The 22569-nt window shown below is 43.8% G+C and overlaps 1 protein-coding gene across 12 annotated transcripts in view; it reads left to right on the top strand.

Moving 5' to 3' along the window:
- The window catches only part of CELF4 (CUGBP Elav-like family member 4), a 1334281-nt gene that overhangs the window by 1193298 nt on the left and 118414 nt on the right, over positions 1–22569 (top strand). The window lies entirely within an intron of this gene.

Below are 22569 nucleotides of genomic sequence, written 5' to 3'. Positions count from 1 at the left end.
CTTCTTTTATAGGCGCTGATTTTAGTGATGAAGGAAAAGGTCCCGTGTCAGGGACCCTGAAAAGATGGGGTGGGTGGATCCATCCAAAGACCTCTACTTCGGTCTCATAGTGCAGGTCTTGCTCAACATCTCTGACTTGTTTTTAGACTTAAATTTAGAAAACAGGGACTGTGCATTCCACTTCATTGTTTTTAGGTTGTCTATTAAACAACAGACATGGACCAAACATATACAGATAAGGTAGCCCAATAAACTACTGGACCCATTGTGGAAATCTGTGTCTAACCATGAAGGTCATGGTTTGAGTCCTGGCAGATCCACTCTGCCATTCATCCTTCCAAGGTCAATAAATTGAGCACCACTGAGTCAGTAATATTTCAAACCAATTACCAGCACCTAGCAGATGGCATAAACCATAAAGTGCACTATTGAGGTGTACAACGTATATTTACGTCTTGGGCTTGCTCCAATGAGGACAGACCATCCTGAAGTGTTAGGCCTTGTACTCTCTAACCAGGCACACAAGCAATCCCAGACTTGTTTTGTTCTTTTTTGCCTCATCAGTGAGGTGTAACTTGGGTTAGGTAATTCAGAATGGTCTACCCTTTCAGGGAGGGGGCCAAGACATAAATGCAGATGGTTAGTTGCTCTCTGTAACTGCACAGCGAGCACACATTATTGCTATCCAGAGCAATGGCAGTGGCCATAAATAACTGAGGCATTCCATCTATTACTTTTCATTTATGTTAAAAATGGCCAGGGATATTAAATTGTATTTCTGGTCATTTCAAGCACCGTCTTCAGCGAATCTAACCAGAGCACATTGTTTGACATTACAATAATCCTGACAGATTCCCTGTCACATTTTGGAGGAATTGCAACCTTTCAAAGGCCTTTGTGTCCCCAAGAAATTATGCTACCCCAACAACTACCAAAGTAGGCCAGAATGGAATGGCAAACATTGCATTCTATTAGCCCAGCAAATCTGCCCTCTGAGCTAGAAATGCCTTTGACTTCCAAATTGCACAATATCCAACTTTCCAATTCTGACACTTGATGTGAGGTTTGAGCGTCCTTATTCTCCAATTGATTGATTGTGAGGCCTCTTCATACAATTCTGGATTTCAGCTTAACCCATTTCGATCAATACACTCCAGATGATAAAGCATAATTTTTAGCCTTCCTCCAGCATGTGGGCCTCTAAACATCTGAGGAACAAAACATAAAAATACCTTTATAAGACAAGCCACAACTTCACCGTAATTCTGAATTACAGAAGAACAACAATGTCTCTCAAGGTGTGGGGCAGACAATATCACTGGGTCACCCCTCTCTAACCAACATCCTCAGACCTCCAGTGAAGGCTGCCTGAAGGAGAAAGGTTACTTGCATCTTTTAAAAATGGTTCACCCCAAGACGTAATGGCCTTCACCACTCTAAGGCTGCCCACTCAACAAGGGATGGTAAGACAGCCCAAGTCCACCAACCCTTTCTCTGGTATAGCGCTTCACACAATTTGTGATTGGATTATCTTAAAAATTATAGAAAGTCCTCAAATCCCCAAGCCTTGAACTTTTAACAATTTGATAAACGTTGGCCGTGCGTGCTTGAAGGCAACGATCTCTAAAGCTAGCCTAACCCACTTCAAGTTGTCAGCCCCTATGTCTTGCTGCCTCTTTTTATGACAAACAGGCAGATCACGCTTAGAGTTCTTGACACTGAGTAGAAAGTATCCCTACAATTCACTGGCACATTCCCTTATTCGGTAGAACGCTCTAAGACGCCCATCACTACTAGGCAGCTTGTAGGCAGTCCATCCAAGAGACCATTGTTGGAAATGCTGGGTCAGGAAGTAGGGGCCAGGGTAAATATTTGTTGTTGTTCCAAGTTTGTGGTGTCATGTGTTGATGTGATATAGTTATGCAACGTAATATATGTGTCTGAATAATGTAGTGTTAAGATTTTGCAATGCAATAACCATTTAATTGTTCCTTTGGGTGTGATGATGTTTTGCAAATTACCCTACACATTCCATCCCATACGTTACGTGCTGGTTGCTAATAATGCGGGGCTTTAATGAAAAATTGTGAGCCGTGTTTATGTTATGATTTGCCGCATGCCATGGACCTCTGCCTGAGGGCCAGGAAATGTACTGTAGAAATGAAAACTGTTAGAATCTGTTGCTTTAGGCCAAGCCATGTTCCAGATTTTGTCTTGGCTCCAGGATATTTGTAAATGTTGTTTCAGAGCACCAGGAGATCTATGATGCAATCTTGAATGGAGAAAGGGGTGTGTGGCAGAGATTCTAAAATGATAACAGTCTGTAGTACTTTTTCCAGTTTCCACTGATCTGACATTCTTTCTATCCTGCATTTGAAACTTTGTTACAGAGACAGGGAGTAGTACTGCCAAGAACCTTGTGCAGCTCACAGGCTCCATACATGTATCAATTGAACCATTCTGTAACACTCTTGCTGTGGCCAATACTTACTCAGCCTTCCATCAGTTTGGCCTTGTAGACTCTTTCTCTACTATAGACTGGCACAGGGCCTACAGTCTCACCGACTTACACATTTCCAAAAGGCTCCATTGAAGAGACTGCTTTTACTGGTAATACTTGCATACTGTGCCAAAAGACACAAATATGGGATCCTAGACTTAGGTCTTAGGCCCCGAATATGAGTGTGGGACTTGTGGCGGAGAGATCAAATCTCTGCACAAACAGGACTTTACAGAGGGCTACGAATTCTGCGCTGTATGGTAATTATCACATGGGGTATGTAGGATGGGGCTGGGTATTTACCAAATGCAGTAAATTTTACACCACCAACACACACACACACACACACAAGCTTCCCCTGACCAATTGTTATCTATCAAGCATAATTAAGTATAAATTAGTGTTATAACTACCTGTTTAACATGGAATGCCTTATTCCTGTCTACAAAATTAAGAATAGGAGGAATTTACTGCATTGGGTAAGTACACCACCCCAGAGGACTTGTAAACACCACCCCTTATTCCGATTTTGTCAGTGGCATAACGCAAAATAACCGGACCCACCTGCAGAATGTGCTAAGGGGTCCAACAGTCTCTATTAACTTAAACATATTCATGGGCATAGGTTGGGCTGAATGGGTGCCCCTTGAAGGGCGAAGGGACCCCTGAAGTGTTGAGGGCCCCATGGCACTACATAGGGCTGCTGGGGTCAGTGTTACGCTCCTGAACTGTGTCATGATAACACAACTTTTCAATAGAGTTTTCTTTAGTGTCTGTCACACAACATATTAACAAGAAAGAGGTTTCCTCACCTGCGCTCTAAAAGAGGCCAAAAAATCAGTTTAGAGAATCCAAAAGAATATGTATGAGATGGATATGAATGTGTTTGAGGAGCTAAAATGTGTAGTGTGCCTCCGACTTGGTACTCAACTGGATTCCTTGGTGAGAACGGGGAGGGATCCGTACGATGCACCGACACTAATCTAATTTATGACAGCAGGCAGTGGCTGGACCCATTTCAGGGACCATCTGCTGACCAGGCTGAGTCACCAATTTAAGTGGACGCACCTGCCATTTTGATCGCTCAAATTGTGCATAGCTGGCAGCCTCACTCGCTGATGCCGCGAGAACCACCGGCAGCTCAAAACCATCGAAGGGGCCAAAGCTGGCAGGTAGGCTGCTCCTATTACTGAGACCAGCCGGCTCCACATGTGTTTTTGCCAAACCCTGGACAACTATTGTCCAACACAATTATCAACCACCGTCTCAGAGCTCCAACCAGAAAATCATGGTGGCACAGATAACGGACACCCGTAGCTAATATCACCTCAAAAAAATTAAAGGAAGGAAATGCAGATGCATATTATAGTGATCTTGCTGTGTTTGGACCAGGTTTCCTCTTGTTCAGTGTGGGAAATGTGCAACATGATATTGTAAAGGAGACCGACAGCTCCCGGAGAGAAAATCGTAGCTAGATATCAAAATTAACAAGGTGGGTTCAAATTGGAGGGTTTGCTCTTCAGTCTAAGGGGATTTGCTAATGTTCCACGTACATTTAAACACCATGTTTCCAGCCCTGGACATACATTAATTTATCAAATGAGTTCCTTCTGGGACTGCTATGTTTCAGGTAGTCCAGGTCCCCGTTTGGGAAGCGGGGTGCCGAGATACCAATTGGGCTGCACTCGCATCTTCGAGCGCAAATGAAAAGACTTGCAGACACTTCACTCAAGGAGGTGTGGAAAATTGCCGTTACATGGCTCCACCCCATTTGTTATACACCGGGTTCAGGTGACTTCGGGTCAAACAACTGTTGCCTAAATAAGAGGGGCGCTCATGGAAAAGACCATTACATTCCTCTTAACCTCTTCCGTGCTCATGAGGGCCCGACCCTCATGAGTCACGGTGGGCGTGTGCGCATGGCAGCCGGGGCCGTCCGAGCCACGCCCGAGATTGGAATATCCCAGCACTGCGGTGGAATTCGCGCAGCAGTGAAGGTTTTAACTTGAAACCAAAACAAACTAAACATAAAATTAATACACAAAAATACTGAGTTCTGGGAACGTTCCTTGTACCATCTGGGGACCACTCCAGACAACCCTCTGGGGGTGGTGCTTGACCACATAGTCCTGAAATTGCTGTGATGGAGTAGGGTTCTGACTGAAGTTATATCTTGTGAAACCATGCCCAGAGTGCTTTACTGTAGATCTTGTGAAACCATGCCCAGAGTGCTTTACTGTAGAGGAGCCTGTTGTCAGTGGCCTGGGGCTCAGACATGAATCCTAAAGCACTTCTGAAACATTGGACGGTAACTCTACTCTGTCAAATTCTCCTTCTGTAGAGTTGGGTAGTGGTGTTCTCTCTGTGCACCCAGCGGGTGTGACATTGCACCTTAATGGGCCAACGGGTATCTCATGGTACCTCTCTAAATACAACACATTTTGTGTTACAGTTTCCTGCCCCCTCCTAGCCATTACCATTGTCCCGGTGACACCTGGTCTCCTACTTGGATGTTAGGGACCATAGCCCGCCTGCGTTGGGGCATCTTTTGGTTTTGTGTCAGTCTTCTGTATGGGTTCAGGTTGTTACTGACTGGAGTCTTCGCCCACCGAGGATGGTGTGGTATTACATCTTCCACCCTTCGTCCAAAACAGAGGATGCTGGGAGCTACCCTAGTGGTGGGGTGAGGTGTGAGTCGGTAGGCTCTTAGAAACGCATAATCAACCATTTCCTCGTTTTGCTGCTTCACTTGAGCAATCCAGACTACTTTGTTGATGGTTTGCATAAAGCTTTCAGCCTCCATGTTTGGCTGGGGCCAACGTGGAGTGATTTTGCGTTGCCCAGCAGCAGCCCACCTCCTAGCTACTGAAAGGGGGACCATTGCATGTACGTAATTCCTTTATCCGGCCAAGATTTTTTCAAACTTTGGTATGGTGTTCTCCGCGCATGTAGATGTCACCAATTCCACTTCTGGGTAATAGAAAAATCATCCATGATGACAAGCAGGTATCAACCATCCCGAAGGCTGCTAAAATCTGCACTGGAATGCTGCCATGGAATTTCCAGGATGGGTTCTATGTTTATTGGCGGCAGAGTGTCGAGACAGCCTGTTGTTTGCCATAAGTCAAGTCAAGAGATTTATATAGCGCGCTACATACCCAGAGGGTCTCAAGGCGCTTGAGGAGGGTGGGGAGTTACTTGTCGAATATCCAGGTTTTAAGTTGCTTTCTGAATGTAAGGTGGTTCTGAGTGAGGCGAAGGTGAGTGGGAAGTGAGTTCCAGGTTTTAGCTGCCAGGTAGGAGAAGGATCTGCCTCCCATGGTGGTTTTGTTGATGCGAGGTACAGTTGCAAGGGCTTGGTTGGAGGATCGTAGGTGGCGGGAGGGGGTGTAGAAGGAAAGTTGTGAGTTGAGGCATTCGGGTCCAAGTTCGTAGAGTGCTTTGTGTGCGTGGGTTAGGAGGCGGAAAGTAATCCTCTCGTTAACGGGGAGCCAGTTGAGGTTTTTCAGGTGTCCAGAGATGTGGTCTTTACGCGGGATGTCTAGTATGAGTCTGGCTGACGCGTTCTGGATGCGTTGGAGTTTTTTCTGGAGTTTTGCGGTGGTACCGGCGTATAGGGTGTTCCCGTAGTCCAGGCGGCTCGTGACCAGTGCGTGGGTGACCGTTTTTCTAGTTTCGGTGGGGATCCAGCGGAATGTTTAAAGTCACACTGCTGGATGGTGCGTTCAATCATATCATCCATTCCAGGGAACCACACCATACTGCGCAGTCTATCCGTGCTTTGGACAATTCCTTGGTGTGACTAATGGGCAAGATATACCATCTGCTGTGTTAAATGGGATGGTATTACCAAACAAGGTATCCATCCTCGGTGACTGTTAGGTCATAGCTCACATTATGCGATGATTGTAATGTGTATCGGGTCTCGACTGTGTTGTGTGCCAGGTTGGCAAGTATGTTGGGACATTTCCAGTCTCCAGTCCAGCAGTGGTGGACTGGAGACAGTTATTGGTCCCTGTCGCCTAAATTATGTCAGTTAGGCAGATGGGCAGAGGGTGGGAATGCTTCGCAACCATTTTTACATACTTTCCCATAGCCACAACTTCCCTACCTTCATCAGGAATGGATGACCATGTATTTCTCAACAAATAATCCTATATATTGCGAGACCCTGGCATATACTCAACTGAGAAATTGTATTCTTACAACTGGAGGACCCATTTCCCAACCCTTGGTGGGGGTTTTGTTGCCGACTCCTTGAAAAAGGGAACGAGCGGCTTGTGGGCAACATGGAAATGACTGTAGCCGCAATGTTTTGCTATTGCATCTTTTTCTATTTGGGAATACCTCTGCTTAGTTGGAGTTAGTGCCCTGCTGGCATAGGCCATGGGAGCCCACTTTACACATGGCCCTAATTTGCATCTAGGCACCACTTTGACCCGTTTGAGCAGGCAAAACGCAAAAACCTGTGGGACATTACTTATCCTATTTTGCGAGTCGCAAATCAATTTGCAACTCACAAAATAGGATTAGCGACTCCCTATTAGGAAATGGCGTTCCAAGGGCGTCCTTTCCTAATAGCGAAAAACCTTAAGCTATGTAAGAATGTTTTTCGACCGCAAAACACTCGCAGTTTACAACCTTTCTTAGAAGGATGGTAAAGCACCCGCCAACGATAAGGGGTCCCCAGGGGACCCATCCCATTTTTGAATACATGCGTAAATATTTTTTAAGGGTAGGCAGTGATCCCAGGGACCACTGTCTGCCCTTTAAAATTTTAATTGGAACGTTTCATTTTTATTTTTTTAATGCATCCTGTTTAAAAGAAATAAAAAAAATGCTTTATTTAAAAGCAGTCTCAAAACATGGAGGTGACCCCACCAGGCCACCATCACTGGGAGTACCAGCCATTCCCAATGGGTTTGCACATTTTCTTTGTTTTGCAGCAAAGTATTGTTTTGCGGTCAGGCTTTTGATTTATTCAGCAAGGAATAGAGCCATCTGGTAATTCCACCTGTGAAAGGTACCAGTGAATATCATCGGTGGAAATGTGAGGGATATTTATTTTCTTTCTGACACTGCTGACTGCCAAAAGGCCACAACATTCATTAGTCTGTTCTAGAGCTGTCTCAATGACATGCCGCGCTCTGTGCTAATAAAGTAAATGGCTTGCCTTCTACTGCCTTTCTGAGTCTGGATGCATGCATTTTAGGTTTTTTACAAAAATGCTGATCTTTTTCAGAACTTTGATGAATTCTGATTTTTTATTCAGCTAGAATTTTGAAGCAGTGGAATGGAGCAGATGTCTAAATTACAGATACAGTACATGTAAATATGGTGCGCACCCTGGATATCAACCCCTGAATATTGAGAGGGCACAATATCATGGACAGATTATTGAAATTAAATATCAACAGGTAAGTAAGACTAGATTTTCAATACCTAAATCCCCATGTACGTACCTATGCGGTACGTAGATGTGGAGTTAGGAATAATAAATCTATCCCTCCCTATTTGCACTTACCTTTTAATATTTTATCCCTCAGTTTTCTGTACTCGATATTCTGGTAGGACAGTTTTTGGGGCGGTCGATATGCTGAAGTACAGTCGTAAATATCAACACATCATCTGTGAGAACATCCACACACATAAGCCTTGCTGACAAAAATAACAATTTTCCTGTGCCCACACCACCCCCTGTTTAAAACTGTTTATACTGCCAAAACCCAGGACAAGATCAGGAAAGCAGTCTCTGCATTCACTCCTACCCTCTGGAATGATCTGATCTCTGACGTTCAGGAAAGAGCAGAACCCCCTCATTTTCGGCTTCCGCCTTCCACCACCATGACCTGCTTATGCCGGCAACTTGACTACTCTGGATAAGACATGGCGATCAAAGTCTGATCACTTGACTCCCCACTGTTTCTACAGTGTAGTTCCCTACACTGTCTACGAATGTGTAACTACTCTCCTCATAACAATTTTAAACACCCGCTGTGTACAGGTACCCAGGGTGTTACCCTATGTTCTGTGGATAAAGTTTTCACTGCCTTCTGGGTCCAAGCCTGTACTAAAGAAATGTCTGCAATTAGAAAATAATAAAAGAAAAGGCATAGATAAATACAGTAAGCAATATAGTGAACATGATATAGAAACGAGTATCATAAATCAAACCATGGTCCACATTTACTAGGGGCTTGCATTGCCCTGCTTTACACAAGGTGACACAGCATATAGAATCCAGAGTAACCCAATGTCGCTCAAGCCACTGCCTTGTGATACTCTGACCTGGGAAGGCGTTTCATGGGTGGAGTGTGGGTGTTCCCATTCATCCACCCATGTTTTTTGGCAAAGTCCCAGATTTACTAACACTAGTAAAACTGGGAATGCTTCAAAATGCCAGGGGAGGCGTAATAAGGAGAAATATGTTTATTTCTCCTCGTTTTTTCCTCTTTCTATGTGCACTAGAAGGATTGTTTTTTTTCCATGTATGTCAGGAGAAAAGTGGGCAACAAACAATAGAAAAACAAAACTGGTGAAATTTTCAAGAAAGCCGAACCTCCCTTTCGGATGGCTTCTAGAATGTCTGCAACCGATGCTGGAAACATGATCTTCTGAGCTCCCTCAAATGTGGGAAATTTTTTAGAAAAAATATAAAATTTAATTTCATTCAAATAAACTAAATATACATGAAAACAAGATTTAATATTGCCTCTACTGTATGGAAAAGTGTTAACCAATATATAGTGTGCTCAGCCAGGATGGATGAGGCAAACCCAAAGTTGAAGCATGCCACCTAGCTTGGTGGGCGAGGGTCTGCCTTATATGTTTATTGAGATCCACAGATGAGACATTAGGACACCTCTGAAGTATATTGTTTGGCTATAGCCCTTACATACTGGTTGCCTCTTTGATTCTACTGTACATGATTGTAGAAGAAATCACAGATAGCTTCCCCTCCTCTCAGTCCTCTCCTCTTCTAATGATAAATGTAATGAGCTCAGACCAACTCTGCATTACTCATGCTTATCATCACCGAATACCATTTACTCCCTGATATGCCATTCTTCACGAGTTAAAAAAAGCGGTAATAGCACAAGCAGCTGTATGCTGTCTTCAAGAGTCATTAAGTCTAGAGTAATGATGCTTTAAAGAGGTGGCCTATGGATCACAAATTGTACATAGAAAAAAAAGAACTCCATGATATGAGCAGATCATTACCAGCGCTTGACAGTCCCTCACTTACTCAACACCAAGCAAATCCAGAAACACATAATGCGGGTGCACTCCATCACACCAGCCTTGATACAGTCCAGATGCATTCTTGGCTTTCATACATCTTCCCATCTCCATGGTCTTCCATTGCAGTGTGGACTTTGCGGTTATCTGTATTTTGCAGTTAGTCTACTTCATCGTGTTACGTACAGTCCTTGGCTTATATCCATTATACTCAAGTTCGAAAGCATTGTAGTCATTGTAACTCTCTAGGTAGTAAACCCTCTCACAGTTATATACTACAAAGTCTTTAACTGTTTGCAAAAGTTAGGATCTTGCCATTCAGTCACTACAGTGGCTCAGTGTGATTCATCGCCCTATTATGACCCTATGAGCCGCTAGCGCCATGTAAGGCCTGTTCAGTGGCCTTAGCGCCAGTGATTACTGGTGGCTGTTTGCCCTTTACCATTGAAGCACTAGGGCCTGTGGTAGGAAGGCCAAGACTTTCTTTGTATACTTGACAATGCCGGTAGGAAGGGTACTCCATGAGTTGGCAGTATGCTTGGAACTGAGATACAGCATGACACGAGAATCACAAAAAAGCAAAATAAATGTCAGTCTATTGAATAAACCTTCATTTACATATTGGAAAGATACAGCAGATAAAGAAGAAGATAAAAGAAAAAAAGCAGCTACTTTGTCTCAGATATAATAAAAAATGCTATTGTACAACTGACAAATATAGGTGCTTTGATCATGCTAAAAAGTAGGCATGGGCGGAATGTTCCGGTCTGCCGGCAGAATTGGCTGAATTATGGCTACACAAGTTCTGCCTCTCGCAGCGTGGTGGAATCTATTTCTTTTGCATGCGTCAAAACAGTAAGTTGCCGAGCGTGAGTGAGATTTGATGTCCCGTAGCATGATTTTTGGTTGCTAGGAGGACATCTGGTGGAAGTTTCCCAACGCAGGCAGTCATGGGCAATTGCGACCACTCACATTCAGAAGGCTGCCCCTCGAGAAGAAAATCTACTCGAACGTCAGCAGATTCAACTCGAGTAGCTGCGTTCTCTTGCACGCCGTGTGGTGCTGTTCACGTGGAGCTTTCGGTGTGGGACGCACTAAATCGCAGCACGAGCAGCACAACATGTCTATATCCTCCCGTTGGCGGAACTCTGCGTAATCTCGCTGAGTTATTTGTAATTCTGCAGAATTCCACGAAGTCCAATTCTTTGAGTTTCGCCCACCCCTACTAAAAGCATGAGGTTAAGGGAAATGTTAGTTTCTGAAGGAGATTAGCTGCGACTGTGTAGCCTTCCGATACCCTTCAGTCTTGATGGGTGTTAATAAACTCTGAATCCAAACTCTTAAAAGAGTGTGTGGAATCAGAGATGTTCTAATGTATCTTCCAGGGCTATTATCTGACTGCTGTCATCAACCCTAGTTTCAAAGAACATTACTCAGTGATACTGTTGTAATACTGAGGCACCCATGGTAAATGCCAATGAATTTGCTACACAAAAATGGTCTGAAGTTCCCAATCAACATGAAAAAGGGCTACCAATTAGCATAAGGAAATCTAGTCAGCGTATCTAATCACTGCATTCATCACTGTGTCTACGATCTGTTGCTGGCAAAGGGTAGTTACTTGACTACTTCAAGTATTAGTCATGACTTTAATTGCCCCCAAAGTTAGTTTAAAATGCCAAGTTTTCCTGGCACAGGTGATCAAACTTTGAGGATGGCACCCAAAAGCCTTATTGCAATTTTGGGACATGTGTTACATTACAGACTAAACGCAGTCAAGGTTTTCAGCACTGTAGGAAATCTGAGGGACTGATGGAATTGGCATCTCCTGAGCAGCAATATTTAAGTTTAATAGTGGGGACAGGTAAGACTTGTAACCATGATAGCTTAGGCTCCATAAATCCTAGCACAACATTTTCAACAGTAATGCATTCAGCTCAACCAACCCCGTGCAATGTGAGCTACACAGAAGACCCATCTGTTAGTTTTAGCACTGTCCGAAGGGTCAACCCTAAGCGCTTTGCCTTCACCCCTCCTGTTTTATGACTATTTTGTTTGTTGGCTTGAGGTCTCTGTGTACTGTACCACTGCTAACTAGTGCTAAAGTGCTTGTGCTCTCTCCCTAACAAAAGGTATGATTGGCAGATGTAATGTGCTTCTCAGTTCCTAGTATATGGTACCCAGGGCACGTACATTGAATGCTATTAGTGGTCTTGCAGCACTCATTACACCACCCACTAAAGTAGGAATTTACAACATTTCCCAGACCTGCCATTGCAGCCTGTAGTACAGTTTTAACCTGCCATTTTTGACCAGACAAAATAAACCTTTTTCAATGCCTAACCCTTTCTTTTTAATACATATGTCACCCCTAAAGAAGGCCCTAAACAGCCTATAGGGCAGGGTACATTGTATTAAAATCTAGGACATGTGTTTGTAAGTCCTAGTAGTGGAAAAACTCCTAAATTTGTTTTGTCACTACTGTGAGGCCTATCTCTCCCGTTGGATAACATTAGGTTACCTTATTACATTTAACAAGTGCTAACTTTTGATTGGGAAAAAGACACACAGATGATGAACGGAATGCAGAGCAAATCAAATATTCACCCCCACTTAAGAGATCTGGGTTAAATCCATCATTCTTTTGCTCACCATGCCACCGCAGTTTAGACCTGGCCATATGAAAATCAGTCTTGACCCTGTGCTCATGGGAACGGTCCAGCCCGAACTGCCAAGCCCGGTCCTCCCTGGACCGGAAACAAGCATCCTGAGGCCGGGTTTGGGGCATTACCCCTCACCACACATTTACAAAAGTTGATTTTGAGGTTGTGCGTTCTCATTCATTGCTTCTAAAGCCAGGAACGACCTCACACAATACATCCAAACCTCATTCTCCCCTTCTTGAATTCTGCATGAAGCTTAAGACCTGTCTCTATAAGTAAGCCCTCCCAGGTCAGCCTCACACTCCTATCAACGTGTCAGGATAGCCTCACAGGTGACAGCATAGCATAACATTTTATGTTGTAGATCTACTTCTAAATTCAAAACTAGTACAAGTTATTGGCTTCAAGGATCATGCACAAACTGGAGGATTGTCAAGAAGACATGATTTAATTAGAAAGCGTGCCAGTTTCAAATTTCGTATCTGTAGCCAACACGAATAGGGAGTTTTTTGCCATCACCTTTTCAGGCTTTCTAAAGTTACGGGAGGATTTCAACAAACAGAGAAAGGGAATGCAGATTGCGAGTCATAGGTGACGTATCTAAAGCTGGGTTGAGTTATTACTCGGGTGATCAGTAGACTCAGTTGGTAATGTTTTCAGTAAGGTACTGCTGCAGGCAAGATCTTTGGGTGGATTGTAGGTTGCATCCAGATGGGGATGAAACTACTCCGGGGTCTCTGAGGTGCATTCCCCATGGCTTTTCCAAAGGCCTGGAAGCCTGAATGATCTCAGACTTGATGCAGGGGTCTACCATCTTGTGCAACATACAGATAATTCCATTGGTACAGCATATGTTTGCTGTGAATTTCAGATGTGCCCGTGAGCAAGGCTGTTACCCGCCTAAACGTGTAGGGTTTTTCTGATGGCTTATGGTTTTTACTAATAAACCCTGTATATGAGCACACAGACGGAGTACTAATCATCATTGCCTGTGCGGAGTGCGTGGTACTTTGTGTACGCGAAACTGAATTTCCGATGTAGTACAAACTCTGGAGAAAAAGAAGGATTCACGTCAGAATAGATTTACAGCAAGTTTGACAGACTCCTCTTTCAGGAGTACGGATACAAAGGCCTCTTCCGCTAAAAAATAAATGTTCTTCCATACACAATTAATCTTCCATTAATAGGTAAGGGCACAATATCCTTCCTTCACTTTTGGTACACCCACAGGCCACCTGCCTAAAACACTGGGTAGCACATGTCTAAAGGATGGTGTAGCACCTACAGTGGACTTGCAGAAATGGAAACATACTGGGTCAGTCAGAAAAGCATAAACAAGGGTAAGCTGGCACTGCGCTGCAGACTGTCGGTGGATCTCATTCCCAACAGAACCTAGTAGGATCCAAGCTGTACAAGAGATTGTTCAATTCAAATATGGTAAATGTCTTAGTTGGATTCAACCCAGCTACTATGCCTAGAAGCACACTCTATCTTTGGTAGATATACTTTTAAACAAAATCTTTTTATTGTGTTTTTGTACTGAACAAAACAAAAAGCCTAGAAAGCAGCTTCACCCTGTTATGACACACCCTTCATATTACAGAAAACCTTGAGGGTTAAGACAAGCAAACAAAATCACAAGCTTTTAAATTAAGCCAGATCCCCATATTTCACTCACTGACTCCACACTTTATTAGATTTCATGTAGCAGACCCTGGCCTTATATACTGATTACACGGTCTGAATGCACAAGTCCAGTCCCACCTGCCACTGTGACATGGAGGGTAATTCCACCTACTCTACAACTGGGCAATGTTTCTTCTGGCAACTGCAAGAGCGACGTTGCAGAACAGGCCAGCATTTTTAGGTAGAGTTTGGTCGCCCTATATCTCAAGAGCACCCAATTTCTGTTACAGATCCACCTGTACTCCGGTAACTTCCAAGAGTTGCTGACCCATCTGTGTCCAAAATCTGTGTCCTGAGTACTCCGATACCCATTTGTAAGAGTCTGGTTCTGGGGTAATATGCACAAAGTTGTATTTTTAATTGCACTAACCTGAAGCCTGTCTTAATGGCAACCTCCCATTGGTGGCAAAGTGCCTTCCCCCGTCCTTGTCTGTCATTATCACCGATCCCCCTCTCATCTGCCCCATAGTACCTTAAGGGATAGCTGGTAGTTATTAACTAGCATTTGGGAAACAGAATGTTTGTGTGTGGTTGCGGCTAGGAGTCTGAATTCTAATGGCCTTTCCTCTGCCATTTCATGCAGCAAAGCTTTATACCCCTTGAGGGTGAGTTGAATCTGTCTTTATTCATAGATCTGAGTGGCAGCCAGTTCGAACTGCCTTTGTAACTCAGTACATAAGAGGAGGTCCTGCGGACCACAAATGTCTCCCAAACATGTCCCATTGTTTACTACACTTGCAGTCCGCGGAGAGCTCCCAACATGGCAGATTCCCACAACAGGGTCTGCTTTGTCGGTCACCTTCCCCAGCCCAGTTTTCTAGTGACCATCTTCCATATGATGACCACCAAGTCCATTGGGGATGGACAATAGGTCGGCCTTTTATGATCATAAAGCTTCCTTATGTATCTGCATGAGTAAAAAGAATGGCTGTGAGCCCTGAGTGAGGTTTACTGCAAGGGAGTGAATGCCAAGTCAATAATAACCAAAAACTGTGTGGCCCAATAGTATTGACAGAGGTCAGGTAGTGTTAGCTAGGCCTGGGCAGTAAATTCCGTTCCGCTCGCGGAATTTGCGAAATTCGGATAATTTCATATTCCGCGGTGAACGCGGAATTGCCAAAAATTCCGTGATCCACGGCTTTGCGGAATTTTTTGCTTGTTCGCGCTTTCAAAATGCGTGTTCGCAAGATATTTCCCCCCGAGCACGCAAACAGCATTCACGAACAGGAAAAAAGCTTTGCGAACGGGTGAAACAAGCAATTCCGCATGTTCGCGGAACTCTGCCTACTCGCGGAGAATTTTTACAGTTTCGTGGAGCTTTGCATAGCGGGACTACGCAAATTCCACCCACCCCTAGTGTTAACCCTCCCTCGAAGGAGCTCCTAGTCAATGTGTGTAGCGCTATTCATGTGGTCCCCCCCATCCCACAGCAAAGACGGGGTGACCGGGTAACCGCATCTACTGCCCTGAAGAATTCCTCGGCACCTCGTATAATGTGTATAACTTTGGGAAAACAATCATTTTGTACAGGATTGCCCTAACCATCAGGGACAGCAGAAGGGACCACCATTGACCCATGTCTCTCCTATTATCAGTCCTCAAGGACTCGTACCAAGTTGCTCCGTTGGAACTAACCAGGGGACAAGGTAACCTGTGGTCCACCAGAGGGGACAGGGCAAATCCACACGGAGGCCCCAGTTAGTCAGTATTGAAGCCTCAGAATAATGCTAGCTCATACAGACCCCGAGAACCTCCTGAAAGTGTCTAAGATATGTAGGGCTCCGGGGATGTAGTGTTAATAGTCGGGTCAGTATAGTAACATATCATCTGCGTATAGGGAGATAAGGTCCTCCTAGACTACTTGTCTAGTATATAGGAGATGTATCCAGGAAATTAACTCTTTCCCAAAGGTCATAGTGCCAAAAAGCTCAATCAGGAGCTTCAAGTTCACAAAATAAAAGGCCCTTTCGGCATCCAGGAACAACAATATTGCAGGTTCACCCAGGGTCTCCCTTCTCCTCAAGCATCCAAAGAGTTATCGTAAATTGTGACCAGGGGATTTTTTTTTAGCATAGCTCTATATTCGCAAAATTACAATGTATGTTATGACCTTATAAATTAAATCAGGTGACATCAGGTATGACATCATCAATGACCACATAACTGCAGGTCATTAAAGACATTTTTTCTAGGCGCAAACGTTTTAATTGCAAATCATTTTTTCATGTGTCTCAGAAAAATGAGTTTAATGGAGGGAAAACAAGACTACAACACCCACGGTGCATCTTGTTATCATAAGAAACTCCAGGGCTGGAAACCGCTCAGTACTGTTCTCAAGAAAGAGGTGGTCACCCTAATAGCACGTAGCTTAACTAGTGCTTCGTCAATGGCACTTAGCATAGCCCTCCAACGTCACAGTCAGTACTTCACCCATGGGTAGATACCATTTCATCCACTTCTGTTTGTAGAAACAACCCTCTCAGCAGCCTGCCTTCAATAGGAACCAGGTCCCAAGAAACAAAAAAATGTAAGAAGCACCAAGTCTCTGATTGAGTTGTTTATAGTGGCTTCACAGATTGGAGTGCCAGTTCACCTTTTGATGAAAACATCAGAAAGAGAACTTTCAGGCAAACGTGGCAACATTTTTTTCAAAAAGAATTGTTGAATCAAACATTTTCAAATTGTAGACAGGTCACATATTTGGGGAAAAATGGTACCTAGTTTACACAAAGCTGTTTTAAGGCATGGGTTGGCAAAGTGGGCAATTGTCCCAGGCCCCCACAATCCAGTGGGCCCCTGGTAAAATGATAATTGTGCATACAAATAGGTTTTTCTGTACTTGTATGTCACGACATGAACAGCCTGCCAAACATAACACTCACGCTTTCAGGAAGTTAGTGGCAATTACATTTAAAACATAATCTTTCTGTCTCGCTCTCTCGCTCTCGCTCTCACTCTCTCTCTCTCTCTTATTTCATCTAAACTCTACTAACTACATGAACCGAGGGCCCGATTCACAAAGGTAATCTGAGACAAAATCCTAATTTTACGACTTTCGTTATTCACAAAGTGCATTTAGGAGTAGTGAAGTTAGGAATCCTAACTCTACTACTCCAAAATGCACTTTGTGAATACCGAAAGTCATAAAGTTAAGATTTTGTCTCAGATTACTTTTGTGAATCGGGCCAAGCTTCTCCTCTCTCTCTTGCTCTCTCTGTCTCTCTAACTAGCTCTGTATCTCTATTTACCTAATTTACTTAAACCCTCTTGCAACCTGAAGATTCTGTACATCACCTATGTCTATCTCACCTCGCTCAATACACCTGTCTACCACCTTTTTTCTACGTCTCCCTCTCTCGCACAAGCTAACCTCTCTTTACCTCTCTGTGCCTACTTCTAAATCTCTACCACTCTTCGCTCTCTCGCCCGTAACTCTCTCTCTAACCTCACCCTTCTCTGTGTACTTTACTTCTCTGTTTCCATCTCACCTCTCTGTATCGCCCTACCTTCTACTTCACCTCTTTCTCAAACTCATACCTCTCTTTACCTTACCTCTCATTGTTTCTCTCCATTTCTTGATACCTCGCCCCTCTACCACTTTCTCATTCCTCTTTCTACATCATCTCCCCACCTCACCTCTCTCTTTCTCATTACCTAACCTATCAATTTACCTCACCATGTATGCTGCCTCACCTGTCCACCTCCCCATCTTTCTCTTTCAACCTCTTTTCCATCTAGTTCACCTCCTTCCGCATCTTATTCCATTGTCTTTACTCCTTTACCACCTGTTTTACATCAGTCACATTATTGTGCGTTCAGTTAAATTTAAGTCACATTGTCTGGGTATACTGAAGTTCCGGCATGATAAAATGTGAACCTAACCAGACTTGATTGCTTGTGCAATACAAACGTGCAAGTGTGCTGACACCTAAGGGCAGATTTGAGAACATTTCACACAAGGCAGGCAATACTCAAAGTTGCTGTGCTGCATTGCTTGAAAGGTAGAGAGCAGAACAGCGTCATATCTACTATTCTCCCTCCGCTGGCGCACTTTAGGCAGCCATGTGCCAATGCACAAACCATTGGACTTTTGCAAGGATGTGTGCGTTCTGTCAAGCATAGGTTTTGTCCTGGAAGAAGCCCCTTTCTATACAAAAAACAATGCTATAATATTGCTTCCACTTTGAATGTGTGCTGTACCATGCAGCACACGAGCAAAGTTTGAAATGTTTTGAGAAAAGATAACTTTTCTCAAACCTCACGTCTGCCTCAAGAAGGTGCAGGTTTTTGATGCTATCCATGTCTGCCAATGTTAGTTGATGTGTAGTTGCATCAAAACCAATGGGTGTCTGCATGAAAATGCCCAAGTAGCACCCATGTAACACCCCTCAGACACAAAAAGTACTGTAATATAGTGGATATCCGTAACACTGTTTACCTCACCTCTTTCTCAATACACTTGATTACTTCCCCTCTACTGCTCACTCTCCAACAACTTCTCCTCTCTCTTCCTCTCTGTGCCTACCACTACCGCACTTCTTGCTCTCTCCCTTAACTCTCTCTCTAGCCTCACTCCTCACTCTGTACCTCACTTTTCTGTTTCCATTTGTACATTTTCTTTTTCTTGTTTCTTTAACTCACTCTACAACCTTCCCTAGCTCTCTTTCTTTTTCTCTACCTCTCTGTTTTCTGCTTCTACATTGCCACTTTTAAGTACTGTGACCAGAGGCTCAATGAACCTGTGCTTGAGCTCATGGCCACACGTTTGAATCCCAGCAGGCCCACTCAGCCTTTCATATTACTGACGTCCATAAAATAAGTGATATTGAGTAACAATAAACACCTGTTATTCATCCCCAAGGGGGTGAAAGCGTGCTTTACAAATATGTGCGCTATGTTATCACTTTACAGAATATTTTTCCCTACTTTGCGTATTTCACAAGCTTATCTCTACTTCACCTTCCATTTTTTATTTTTCTCTCTTTCCTTTTTGTTTCTCACTCCCCTTCTATCACTGAAAAGAATCAGAGGTCACATACTTACAAAACATGCATTGGCAATGCAAATATGTCTATCTTTAAGTGAATGTTGTACGGTAATGTGAAGCATTACAAGTAAATAGCATGTAAATGGATATATATTAATGTGTAAGCAAAGAACTGTAGAATATTATTGGATACGGTTAAACGGTCAGGTGACACTTGAACTTTCAAGCCAGACCTAAGCGTTCATGTAGGTTAATGACTGTCCAACTCCCATCTGTGCTACTGCCAGAGAAATATACCATACATTTTCTAGTTATCTAAGACACTTTAATAGCATTCCAGTGTTATGTGTGTTCCCTTGAAAATTCAAGCTCAGGCAGCTGATTAATGAGCGAAATGATCACAGCCGAGTGGAGGTCAAGCGCTATTTTTAGTGGAAGCACACAACTTCTGCCCAATCAAAACATGAACCCTGGCTCCCAACTTGTGGGCGGAGCTAAAGTCCCTCTCTAGGAAAACCTCACATAATTGCCTGGAAACTGTGAGAAAAGTGTGAGCCCCTCTAGAATGGTCAGAATGCTAATTGTAAGTAGGATTGATTTGTGATTACAAATATCTGGCAACTAAAGCTACAATTTCAAGTCCTATGTGCGGAATTCTGATTTTAATATTACTGAACAGCCACCAAGTCACTTTTACCTTATTATCCACAACTATAGGTACACTGCATTCCCCATAAAATATTGTTGCAAGACGAAAAATCTAGACACATGCGTAAACAATATATGGCTTTTATCTATGCTTCCTCTGTCTTTCTGTTGGTGCTACTGTCTGCCGGATGAAATGCAGGTAATGCTACTTTCTCACCGCCTCCATTTCGGAAATTGTAACATTTAATTCAATATTCATCAAGAAAACTTAATTTAGGTGAAAATGAGCAAACAATTCAAAGCTGTTCCAAACAGGTTCCCTAAAATGTAACTTACTGTGCCCTTAAATCATTAATAAAAAAAAAGGCAGTGAATTTCCACAGCGTCCCTTGAGGCTCTTACCTTAGCAATTGATTTACACTGGAACAGCCCAAGGTGAGCAGGAGGCGTGGGAGAAGTTGCTGCTGGGTTTTAAAGGATGCAGCTGATGAGGACAGCATGGATTTCTGGATCAGGGTGGGGGAAGGGGGGCTGCAGAAAAATGCTGACCAGAGTGGAACTGGGAGGGGGAAGAATACTGGATAATTGCCTAATGTAAGGCCAGGAAGGAGTCCTGACAGTCAACCTGGTGATGGGGGTCGAATGTATATCATGACCTTCACACCTTGGGGCATCTTGTCGCTCAAGAACTGTTGTTTTTGACGAACATGATTGTAAAGAGAAAAGAATTCAGAAACCATCCCTGCACTGAGGCTGAGGATATATTTCTGTTGTGTTTTTCAGAGACTTTATTTTTCAGTTTTTTCTTCCGTGGCATCCGTTGTCCAATTTTCTTGACATGTGTTTTGCACTTCCGTTTTCGGTTAAATAATTTCGGTGTTTTCTGAAGTAGTTGGAAGTCTATGAAATGTTAAAATTCGATTTGTGCACTCTACTTCACGACATTGTCTATGGCTGGTCCTTCTCCTAATTTATAAGTAGACAAGACCCCACGGGCACTGGCTATGCAGAAACCCACTGGGTCTCTAGTACCTGGAAGTGTCCACACATTTTGCAGAGACACTCTATTTTGGAAGGAAAGTAAGTTTAGGCAGGGTACTAGAAAGATGCAGACAGTGATGGAACACATTACGTGTGATTGCATTGACTTGAAATGTGAAGGAAAAATGCCACTGTCAAAGGATGCTGCCAGGTTACCTATCTTCAGAGCTCAAGTTGTTGACCTATATATTGTATACTTGTAAAGCGCACAGCTGCCCCAGCAAAGGGGCGTCCCGGCGCTGTATACCACTGGGGAACCATCCTGGCTTTCCCTGTGAGATGGTCCCTCCTCGGCATCTCCAAGGTGAAGACAAGCATCCCCGGTGCTGATGGGGCCGTTAGTAGAGATTAAGCAAGCTATTGCCCAGAGTTGCTGAGTTGGACCCATGGTTGGAGTAGGCACCAAGGCGAGAATTATCGAGTCCGCTGACCATGGCCCAAGACCCTGCGGCGTCGGGAATCGAACCCTGGTCCCAGGCCGACCTCTGCTTCCAGGTCTGCCACCTCTAACCAGTGGCCACACCACTCCACACATATTCTGGCATGGTAAAGATAAAACACCAGGGAACCAGAGGACCCAGAATTTCCTCTTTCTGACCATTGAGACTGACCAGCTATGGATGTCTTAGAGCAATTTCCAACTCTGAGAAACACGTAGATGTGGGTGACCTCTGCACGCAGTTGTGGCGATTATGTGGACCTCCAAGATGTGGGTTTGTGGGACCGTGTTCATTCTGAGAAGCATCAGTGACAGCACAGATCCCTGCGGGACCCCGCTATCCATGACAGTGTGGTCAGACAGGCGATGATATACCTTGGCTCCTCGGGTGTGATTGCTGAGACCCACGACCGGCCGGTTCCACCAACTCCAGAACGTATAATCAGAAGACTAAGCAGCATTTGTAGCTGATGGTGCCAACCAATAAAAGCACGTGATAGGTCATTGTGATGGTTGTTCTGCCTCTCTCAGTACATTTTAGAGTGAATTCTAGATATGTAGATGTGTGTAGGTGACTCTCTACCATATACAACATTTGTTGGATCCCTCATTGATGTTGCAAAGCTGTTGATGGTCGACATGCAGTGCTTTAGACTTAGACTTGCGTCCTGAGCATTGCCCCAGGGCACCAGACTCCTAGAAACAAAACAGTATATAATAGTAACATTATTTTTCATTTTTTCAAGCCAAGGAAGTACTTCTTTGCAGTTACAAATTTGCCGTTTTAGATTCTGCTGGACTAGAAGTACAAACCGTACATGTGCAAGATGTTGGTGAACAGGACAGGCCATGAAGGAAGCCTGTGTGCTTTGGTGTTGAATCAGGTCCTCGGTTTTGCATTTACTTTCAGGTTTTTGTCAGTCACGTTATTGTGTTTTCTGTTGATTGCTGCTCAATAGCAAAACCACTTTTTCTTGGGTGTACTGAAATTCATGGGGAGAGCTGAACCTGAGCAGACTTGATTGCTTGTCCAGTACAACTGTGTAAATGTTCTGGCCTCTAAATTCTTGCTGATGTATGAACTCAGCTTGTCTGGCAGAGCCCATAGAGCCATCTTACCTACAACAGCTTTCACACTCTTTCACTTCTGTGCAGTCTAAGCACAGTCAGCCTGATTCACAAAGATGTTGCCTTCAGTTATTGTGACTTCCCCTTGTAGCAGCTGCAGCAGGTGCAAGTAAGAGCGGTGGGGCCAGGTGGGGGAATATTTTGATGGACGATGACGAGGGAAAATTAAATAAATAATTAATCATTCCAGATTATTACTCCAGATTATGACTTACCTTTCTGCCGACATTTCACTGAC

Source organism: Lissotriton vulgaris, chromosome 3_1 (genome assembly GCF_964263255.1).
Source record: "Lissotriton vulgaris chromosome 3_1, aLisVul1.2, whole genome shotgun sequence".
Lineage (NCBI taxonomy): Eukaryota > Metazoa > Chordata > Amphibia > Caudata > Salamandridae > Lissotriton > Lissotriton vulgaris.
This window is presented reverse-complemented; position numbering and strand designations above follow the sequence as displayed.